General features: G+C 35.2%; 1 long non-coding RNA gene across 1 annotated transcript in view; it reads right to left on the minus strand.

Annotated features, from left to right (window-relative positions):
- The window catches only part of LOC105532419, a 166,196-nt gene that overhangs the window by 143,960 nt on the left and 11,620 nt on the right, over positions 1 to 10,616 (minus strand). The window contains exon 2 of the long non-coding RNA XR_001004972.1: positions 4,325 to 4,461. This is a non-coding gene — a long non-coding RNA (uncharacterized LOC105532419). The remainder of the gene's footprint in view (positions 1 to 4,324; positions 4,462 to 10,616) is intronic.

The raw sequence follows: 10,616 nt of genomic DNA on the forward strand, positions 1-10,616 counted from the left end.
GAGAATGGCGTGAACATGGGAGGTGGAGCTTGCAGTGAGCCGAGATGGCACCACTGCACTCCAGCCTGGGTGACAGAGTGAGACTCCGACTCAAAAAAAAAAAAAAAAAGAGCAAGCATGCTCTCAGCAACAATTATGGACCCTTCATTTACTGCCACCTCTACTTTCCCTCTTCCTCTCCATTCCTAGGCTTGCAACATAATTTCTCATTAAACTGTATGTTGAAAAGCTCTACAGTGAATGGAAACGAAGTGCAATTTTGTTTTTCAACATACAGTTTAATTTACATTTTTATCCCACCACCCCGTTAGAGGACTAAAATCTGAGATCCTACATTAAAGTTTTGACAGACTCCTTTCTGTTCTAATTGACGCACTGTGAATCTGTGCCATGTCCATCTGCCTCTTTCTGCTGAGATCTCCTCACCCTGCAGAAACAAAGGCCTCAGTGCCGCCCTTTCCTGGGCTCCACATTTAATCCAAGGAAATACTCATGCTTCTTTTACCTCATGCTATAGTTTGAATGTGTCTCCCAAATTTCATGTGTTGAAAACTTAATCCCCAATGTGGTAGTATGAAAAGTGGGCCCTTTAATAGTTGATTGGATCATTCATGAGGACTCTGCCCTCTTGAATAGATTAATCCATTCATGGATTAATGGATTATCATGGGGTGTAACTGGTGGCTTTGTAAGAAGAGGAAGAGAAACCTGAGCTAGCATGTCAGTGCTCTCAGCCACCCACTAGGTGATGCCCTGCAGCACCCTGGGACTGCAGAGAGCCCCTACCAGCAAGAAGGCTTTCACCAGATGTATCACCTCAACCTGGAACTTCTCAGCCTCCAGGACTGAAAGAAATTCCTTTTCTTTATAAATTACCTAGTTTCAGGTATTCTGTTGTAAGCAACAGAAAATTGATTAAGAGATCCCACAACCTCTGAGGGGAAGGCCAAGCTCAGTATTGCCTTCTTCTGGTCCTGCCACCAAAGCAATATGGAAGCCATACTTTGTGACCCACAATTATAGGGAACCTCCTTGAAACCAGTGGTCCCATTGGAGCTTGAAAAGTCTCACTTTAAGTATTGATAGCTTCAGCCTGATTTCCTTATCCTTTTTTCTCTCCATCCACAATCCACACTTCACAACGTGAACGAGTACTCACATTCAAAAACAGAGCCCTGGCCTGCTGTGGTGGCTCATGCCTGTAATCCCAGCACTTTGGGATGCTGAGGCAGGCAGATCACCTGAAGTCAGAAGTTTGAGACCAGCCTGGCCAACATGGTGAAACCCTGTCTCTACTAAAAATACAAAAATTAGCTGGGCATGGTGGCACACGCCTGTAATCCCAGCTGCTCGGGAGGCTGAGTCAGGAGAATTGCTTGAACCTGGGAGGCAGAGGTTGCAGGGAGTCAAGATCGCACCACTGCACTCCAGCCTAGGTGACAGGGCGAGACTGTGCCTCAAAAAACAAAAACAAACAAAAAAACAAAAACAAAAATATCAGAAACAGGGCGCTGCGGTTTGGCAAGGGTTTTAATTGCCAAGGAAAGCTTCAGTCATGTTCACTAGGTTAGATTAATTGAGGCATAAGTAAGCGTTAGTCATCTGGAAATTATTTCTATTGCAAAGCATCAAAACCAAAGAGTACACAACTGGGTGCCTGAAGGTCTGTTTTGACTCTGCCACCAGATAAGAACAAAAGGAAGAGGTTCACCACTTAGGGACATCACTTTCTCTGTATGTACACATTTTTCTGAGATAACTGGACAAAATGAAGACTTTTCAGACTAAGTTTGTTCTTCAAGCTCATGTGGGAACCCGCCATACCCCAGGACAGTCATGCATGAGATAGGTAAAAATTCAGCATGATTCCTAATTCTGCCTCTCATTCTTCTGCAGCTTTGCTGTTCACCATTATGAATTGACATCAAAGAATCTAAACTAAAAGTGCTTATTTGATACACTGTATTAATCCAATCTCCATCTTTTCTGGGATAGCAAAGGAAAGTCTATTTTACAAATACCTTGTCAAGCAGACAACACTTCTGAAAAACACGCAGACAAAGTAAAACAAAACAGAACAGAACAGCACTGCTCTTGGACATAACTGCTTTGTAGAGTCAGATGGTGCTTTATTGGTTATGGCTAAGTCCTTGATCTGCCTGGGTATCAGTTGCCTATTTATAAAATAATTAGGCTAAAATTAATAATCTCTAAGGCTACTTCTGGATCTAAAAATCCACATCAGCATCACTCTGTAAGATGCTGTTTTTATCTTTCTATAATGTATCTTGCAAATTTTAATGTAGGAGCTTAGGAAAATACAGGATTAATTGCCCCATTGCAGCCTTGGTTGGCCATCTGTGCATGGGAACTAGGGTCAGATACAGTAAACTAGAGGTTATATTCAGGAAATCCAAGGGTGTCTATAAGAATAACATATCCAATCTTTACCTTCTAGAGGCAATCTGTTTCATTACTTGTGTTTTTGTTAAACATATTAGAGAATTATAATGGTAATGGCTATCACTTTGTGTTTCTGCTAAAGGTATCAGAGAATTATAATGGTAATGACTATCTCTAGAAGGCAAACTCCCTGAGGGCAAGGGACTTTTTCCTATTTTAGTCTCTGCTATCTCTTACTTTTTTTTTTTTTTAAAGCAGATTTATTGAGATATAATTGTATTATAAAATTCAACAATGTAAAATATACAATTCAATTTTTTTTAGTATATTTACAGAGTTGTAGACCTATCACAAGACCTTCAGTTGGGAAAATAAATGTTCTGGGTTTAAATAGTGGTGATAGTTTCACAAAATGGGAATTGTACTTAATGCTACTGAATTGTACAGTTTAGAATGGTTATTATAGCAAATTTTATGTTGTATGTATTTTCCCACAATATAAAATTCCAGAAAAAATCCCACTGAAGTACTTTTTAACATCATTTGTGTTTTCATTCTGCAGCTCAAGTATTATCATTGTTTACTGACTTGATTCTTTAATAGGTTCTGGGACCCTTATAGAATAGTGATCTTTGAAATCACTTGGACAGTAGTTTTCTCCAGACAATGAAATTAGAGAAGATTTCCCCTTCTTCTTCAGATAGATCTATATTTTCTAAAATAAGCATGCATAACTTTTTAGACAGAAAACAATCATAAACTTAAAAAAAATATTAGGAATATATGTAACTAGAACTTTTGAGTGAGAAATTGCAAAGGGCTTTCTAGAATCTGAGGAAGATAGAAACTTTTTGGAGATAATTCCTTCTCCTATGGCATTGTACCACATGCTTTTATGCTTATGACTCATTTGTGAACTGTAATATTTTGCATTTATCCCACCTTTCCTATACAAACTGTGTTACTTGGTTTATAAAATTTCTATTGGTAAACTTATTTCAGAAATATATCCATAGATACACCTCTACATACATCTAATAGATGTATAAAGCAAGAATAGAGTTAGAACAGCCTCCTTTTGCAACCTTTAATGTACTGATGTATCTAGTCATTGATCATCACCACCTGCTAAAAGAGAGGCACCTGCTAAAAGACAGTAAATGCTTAATAAGGAAAAATACAGCAACTTTTATCAAGTAGAATTGCTACAAATAAACCCACCTGTATCTGATTAAACCACTAGCACTAATGCTCAATTTACAGTAGAAAGCAGAGACTATAGAAAGATGTTAAGCAACACTGTGGTGATACAATTATCAAAATGCAGGTGGCAGAAAACTCTACAGGATAAATAACCTGGTTCCTTCAACAATGGAAAGAATTAAACATTTTTGGACTTGATTTACACAAATTGTTACAAGAATATAATATTTGTAAGAGAATTTGAAATTTGAATAATGGCTAGGTATTTGATGATATTAACAAATTATTTTTCCTTGCGACTGCAAATGTAGTTCTTTTTTGAAGTATCATAGGTTTTGGAAATACACACTGAAATTGTTTTCAAAGGAAATAATTTGATGTCTGGGACTAGATTCAAAAAATACTCAATGAGTGTACGTGAATGGAGGTATTGTTGAAACAGTATTTGTCATGATCGTATAATTTCTGAAGCTGGGTAGGGAGTGCATGGAGTTTTACTTTACTATTATTTCTACATCTGCATATGATTGAAAAATTTCATGATACTTTAAAAATGTATTTTTTGCAAATAAATGTAATGGTGAGAAGGGGTATTTGGAAGGTTTTGTTTGTTCATTAGTTTTCTAGCATTTAGTTTGTTTTTATTCTTTTAAGTTTGAAGAATATACAAGATATAATTGACCAGAGTAAAATTTTCTATCTAGGTGCCTCCGCTTACCACTGCCATATACATAAACTGAAGAGGGAAGATTTTCATGACCGGCCTTCTGGGAATTGCAGAAATGTGAGAGATCTGGAACACTCCCTCCAGCCTATGGGCTGATGGCATGTGGCTCTCTCACAAATGGGAAGGAGCTGTGAAATGGCAGAAAATACTCAATTTTACAACTATTTTTGAAAATCTTTAATATTCCTTACTCTAAAAGTACATTAGTACATCTGACATAAAGTCAGAATGTAAAATGAATCAGGTTGTGAGCAGAATTATGGTGCAATAAAAACGTGCAGCAGAACTGGACAGTGAAATAGCTCTGAATTTCATTGAAATGTGTTGTATCATTGATCATGGATATAAAGCACAGCATGTTTATGGATTTGACAAGAGAGAATGTACAGATTTTTTTTTCCCCAGGACAAGGAGACATAATCTGGTACCTGTAGAAAATATATAAATACATTGCAGCAAAAGATATCATCACCATTATATTATAAAACATACAGTGCAGTGTAAAAAACACACACACGCAAAGACCATCAAATCATTTTAAGTAACTATATTTGTGGTAATGTTGACACTATTATTCTGAGGCTGGTGCATGTATATTGTTAGGCAAAATGAATAATGACATTGATATAATGAAGAACCAGGACTTTTGGCATATAAGAAAACAAGATACATATGTAAGATCAAAGAGATTACATTAAAAACAATTTGTAATCCTAAATTTAAATCTGAAGTTTTTATCAGGTGAATTTGTGATGTATTTTATCATATACATTTAAAAAGTACCAAAACCGGTAGCAATGACTTCTCCCTAGAAACCAGATGATGATCTATAAGCATACTTTTCTACTAAAACAAACAAAAACGGGAAAAATAGGGAGTGAGCTTTACAGCTATAGAGGAGTGGAGATATCAACAAATCTTCTTACCTCAACAAAAAAAGGATAAAACTGGACACAATTGTCAAAAACAACCATCTTGGAACTCTAAAACTTGACTAAATGCAAAGAACAATTTGAGAAATATATATTTATGAAAAACTGCTAGTCCTTCAGCTACAAACAATAGTGTCTGTAATCTTGTCTGGTGCTAATGTTCACCGCCCATCCCAGCTTGGTCAATAACAATGACAGCATTGCTAGTGTGCAGCTGGCCAGGAAACCTATAACTTTGATGCCAGACCAGGTGGGCTCAATTTCAGGCATAGGACAAAAACCTACAACAGGCAGCATTATCAGTAGAAAATAAATGGGTGACTGACAGGTCTAGTAGCCTAAATTTTTGGTACTGGTTGGGGCAAATAGTAAACCAGGCACAAACTTAGTGGAGAGCTCTTAGAAATAAGAGAGGCATAGAAGTGATGAGAGAAGCTCTTCGTGAACACCTGACTGACTAGGAAGCTATACATGTGTGTGGGGCAAAACCAAGAAAGTTTGAGTTTAAAGTGAAAGTCACAGAAGACTTGAAACCTGACAACTTTGTGCCCACACGCAAAGACCAGTCAGCAGAGGGAGGAAGAATTATGGGTGCATGGAATTTGAGTAGAGCCCATTCCAAATCACTGGATGACCACTAAGCTATGCAGACACTGGGGTGACCCCTAGGAAAGCAGGCTAAATAACAAAAATAAAAAATCTTGGCATATATACAAATTGCCATATGCTACAGGGGAGATAAATTCCACAGTTAAAGTTCAAGTGAGTTACAAAAAAGAGAAAAGAAAGAAAAAGTAAAATCAGAACGCAAAATTACTATATTAACTCAAATGTCCAGTTTCCAACCAAATATTAGAGTACACAAAAAATACTAAATGTGAAACCATATTTAGAGAAAGTATAGACCAGATTTAGTGGAAAAAAAAAAAAAAAGCACTGAATAGAACTAACTGTAAGTAAAATAAGAAGTAGGATTTTGCAGCAAAAATTTCATTATAGCTATTCTGAATATATTGCATAGAATTAAAAAAAATTTTGAGAACAATGACTCAACAAATAAGGGATCTCAGTGGAAAAATAGAAGACTAAAAAAATCCAAATGGAAATCTTTAAGTTGAAAAATGTAATAACAAAAATGAAAAATCTACTAGATGGATTTAATACCAAATTTGTGATGGCAGAAAAATCATCAATGATTTTGAAGAAAAAATTAGAAATTAATTCACCTTAAGAGTAGAAAGAAAATAGTTACAGAAAAATAAGCGGAGACTCCGAGACTTGTCAGAAAATTATACACATACTGAAGGGATTCAGAATGTGACTCTCCAAAATATTCCACTTTGGCATATGGATTGTTTTGAACTGAAGGTACTTGAGAAACAGAAAATGCAGGAGGGGCTTTCTGACCTGCTCCTTTCTACCTAAAAGTAGGTCATAAAGTTTTCCATTAGAAAGTTGTCTTCCCTTTACCACAGAGAAGAATATTCTACTCACTACACACTGGGAGTCAACATCAAAATGTATCTGTACAAATCTACTAAAATAATTCTTATTTTCTATTATTTTCTTGTATATATTTCATAGTCAGTTTCCCACAATTTACCACCACAGAAACTTAAATCCCTTTTCCTTTGTCCTATCACTTCTTTACAAAATTATTATTCTTTTGGTAAATAGGTTTATAAGCTCTCAGTCCTAACTGCTTCTTCACATCTTTTTTTTTTTTTTTCTATTAAGGCTGCCAAATACACATAAAAAATTACATAAAATGTATATGCTTTTCTCCTGTTAATTGGTCTTATGTCTGTTTAATTTTCAGGCCAAATTCTCAGGCCTAGTTGCAGAACCCAGCAAGGCAGATGAAAACATTTTTTCCTTTCCCATGATATAAACATACATGTAATGAGAGTCCCAGAAAGAGGGAAGAAAGAAAACGGCAGACAAGTATATTTGACATGAACTTCTGTTTTCAGTTCTGATATCAAAAAATAATAGAAGTCATTACTCCCATCCTTTCAACAAGAAAAAACTGAAATACTGAAAAATAATGACTTCTCTTAGACCTGTTAGAGAACCGAAATCTAAAGGCAAACTGCTACACCGAATCTGGCAAGACAACTTCATCCAAAGAGTTACAGCCAATACCTGCTGCCTGGGAGGAGAAGTCACTGGAACAATGAACCGGTACAAATATTTAAATGGTAATTTTGATTAATTACTGGAGCCAGGAAACTAACTTGAGAATGAGACTATCCTAAGGGTTGCAGTCTTAGGGATATGTACTTTTTTATTTTAACCACTAGGAATCTGATTTTACTTTCACAGTGAAGCAGCAACAAAAATTCCCTCGTAGCTCTGGCAAGAAGAAGGTAAAAGTAACCATTGTGAAATATACCCAAAGTGCTCTCAATAACACAGGCTTATGCTTTCAAGGGAGAAAGACTACCAGAACCTTATCCCTACCTGGGAGAAAACTCTATCCCTAACTACAGGCCTGTCTAGCCCTTGGGACTCACCTAAAGGTGGAAAATCTCAGTAAGTTCTTTTCTAGATATCAACAAACAGATTCTAAAGTACATAGGGAATGGCACAAGACCTAGAATCACTAGCACAGCACTAAAAAAGAAGAAAATTAGAGAACTCACACTACTCAACTTCAAGGCATACTATAAACCTACAGTAATCAAGATAGCATGCTATTCACAAAAGAATAGACATACACATGGATGAAATAGAATAGAGAGCTCAGAAATAGACCCCCACACATATCATAAATTAATCTTTGACAAAGGAACAAAAGCAATTCAATAAAGAAAAGGTAGCTTTTCAACAAATGGTCCTGAAACAAGTAGACATCCACATGAAAAAAAATCACCTAGACAATCTAGACAAAAATCTTACATCTTTAAAAAAAATTAATGAGAACGAGGGATTCATAGACCTAAATGCAAAACACGAAACTGTAAAACTTACAGAAGAAAACATAACAGAAAATCTAGGTGACTGTGGTTTGGCAATGAGTTTTCAGATTCAACATCAAAAAATATGATTGATGAAAAAAATTGTTAAGTTGGATTTAATTAAAATTGAAAACGTCTATTCTGTGAAGGCGACTGTTAAGAGAAAAAAGGAATTGAAAGACAAGTTCTAGAGTAGGATAAAATAATCACAAAACACTTATCTAATAAATGATTTGTATCCAAAACATACAAAGAACCCTTAAAACTCTGCAATAACAAAACAACCCAGTTTAAGAAAATGAACTAAAGATTCAAATAGACATCTCATACATAAATGACAAATAAGCACATGAAAAAGAAGCACAACACTATTTGTCACTAGGGAAATACAAATTAAAACAATAAAACAAAACAAAACAAAATGTTACTATACACTTATTAAAATGGCTAAAATCTAAAAATTGATAAAACCAGTTGCTGGCAAGGATGCAAAGCAAAAGAAATTCTTCCATTTGCTGGTGGGAATGCAAAATGGTACAACTACTTTGGAAGCCAATTTGACAGTTCTTATGAGGCTAACTATAGGCTTATCCTACAATCCACCAATTTTACTCCTACGTATTCACTAGAATAATTTGAGGTGAACACATCCACACAAAAGCCTGTATGTGAATGTTTGTAGCAACTCTATTTGTAATAGACAAAAACCAGAAGCGACTAAGATGTCCTCCAAAAGTTGTGTAGATAATAGAACTGTGGTTTATTCACACAATAATATATTATTCAGTGATAAAAAGAAATGAGCTACCAAGCTATGAAAAGGCATGGATGAATTACAAGTTTCATATTGCTTAGTGAAATAATTTGAAAAGAATCTAAAAAGATTATAATTTCAATTAGATGACATTCTAGGAAAGGAAAAACTATAGAAACAATGAAAAGATCAGTATTTGTCAGGGGTCCACAGAGATGAGAGTAGGGGTTGAATAGGTGAAGCACAGGGAATTTCTAGGGTGGTGAACTATTCCATATGATAGGTAACTGTGAACACATGACATTATGCATTTGTAAAAACCAACTGAACTTTACACAAAGGAGTAGACCTTACTCTTTGGAGTAACCTTATTCATTAAGAGTAAACCTTAATGGGTGCAATGTAAAAAAAATTTCAGATGTTAGAGGAATCCCAGGATGGAATGTTGAATGTGATGAAACAATCTAACTACAAATGTATGCTATTTAATACAACCTCACTGAATAAAGCTGGGGAAAGGATGCTGACCTGAGCAACTTTGGAAATTAGAGTAGTCTGTGAAACAATAGGCAAAAAGTGTAGAGAACTAATGTATAGCACGAGGACTATAGGTGATAACATCATACTGTATTTGTGATTCATGACAAATGAATAGATTTTAGTTACCTTGCCATGAAAAAAAAAAGACAGTAAACATGTGAGATGAATTTATTAATTTGCTTCACTATAGTTAAATACTACAGTTAGATATGTTTTTTCTATCTCTATGTATCCTATAACCTCATGGTGTATCCTTTAAATATACACAATAGTATTAATTTAAAAAAATATGGCTGTGCATAAGCACTATACTCTACTTGAAAAAGAACATATACCTAATGGAGGAATGAATTAATGATTCTGATACATACATACTAGAATTGAACAACTAAGCAAATGAATTGTGGATGGTGGGAGCTAGGTTTCCTAATATTGTCATCAGAGTTTACAAATCAGCACATGGAAGAGGCTAGAATGATCCATGTGGTAATGGATTAGAATTGGAAACATGAGCATGGACTTGTGTTTATTTTAATAAAGATGCAGATGGTTACATATGGAAATATTTCCAGATATATATATATATATATGTATACTCATGTGACAGTATACACATATATGTTTCCTTTCTCTGTTAGCTGAGAGGGCCTAAAAACAATGATATCAAAATAGCAACCAGGACTCTTAATGTCCAGGCATTTGTTTCGGATAGGATTCTCCATAAAAGGGGAACCAGAACTTCTCAGAGAAATGGTTGATTCTAGGACTGGGGCTGGAAATATGTAAGATGAACTTGGAGCAATTGCAATGCCAGAAAATAAGAAAATGTTCTTACCAAATAAGAGCAACAACAACAAGAAAATAAACAGCAACAAAACTATAATGGTGGAATATTATCAAAGGGACACAGGAACAACTGAAAGAGCTTCCAATGGCCACAGCTGGAAATATTTGAGCAAGAAAATAATATCAAATTATAACCCAAAGCATAAAATAAATAAGTCCATATTGATGTAAACAATATTGAATACCTAAATAATTGGGGTAAAATAAGACAAATTTTTCATGCAGAATTCCAAGTAATTTCTACTGATACT

The sequence above is a fragment of the Mandrillus leucophaeus genome, unplaced genomic scaffold (genome assembly GCF_000951045.1).
Source record: "Mandrillus leucophaeus isolate KB7577 unplaced genomic scaffold, Mleu.le_1.0 Scaffold958, whole genome shotgun sequence".
Classification (NCBI taxonomy): Eukaryota; Metazoa; Chordata; class Mammalia; order Primates; family Cercopithecidae; genus Mandrillus; species Mandrillus leucophaeus.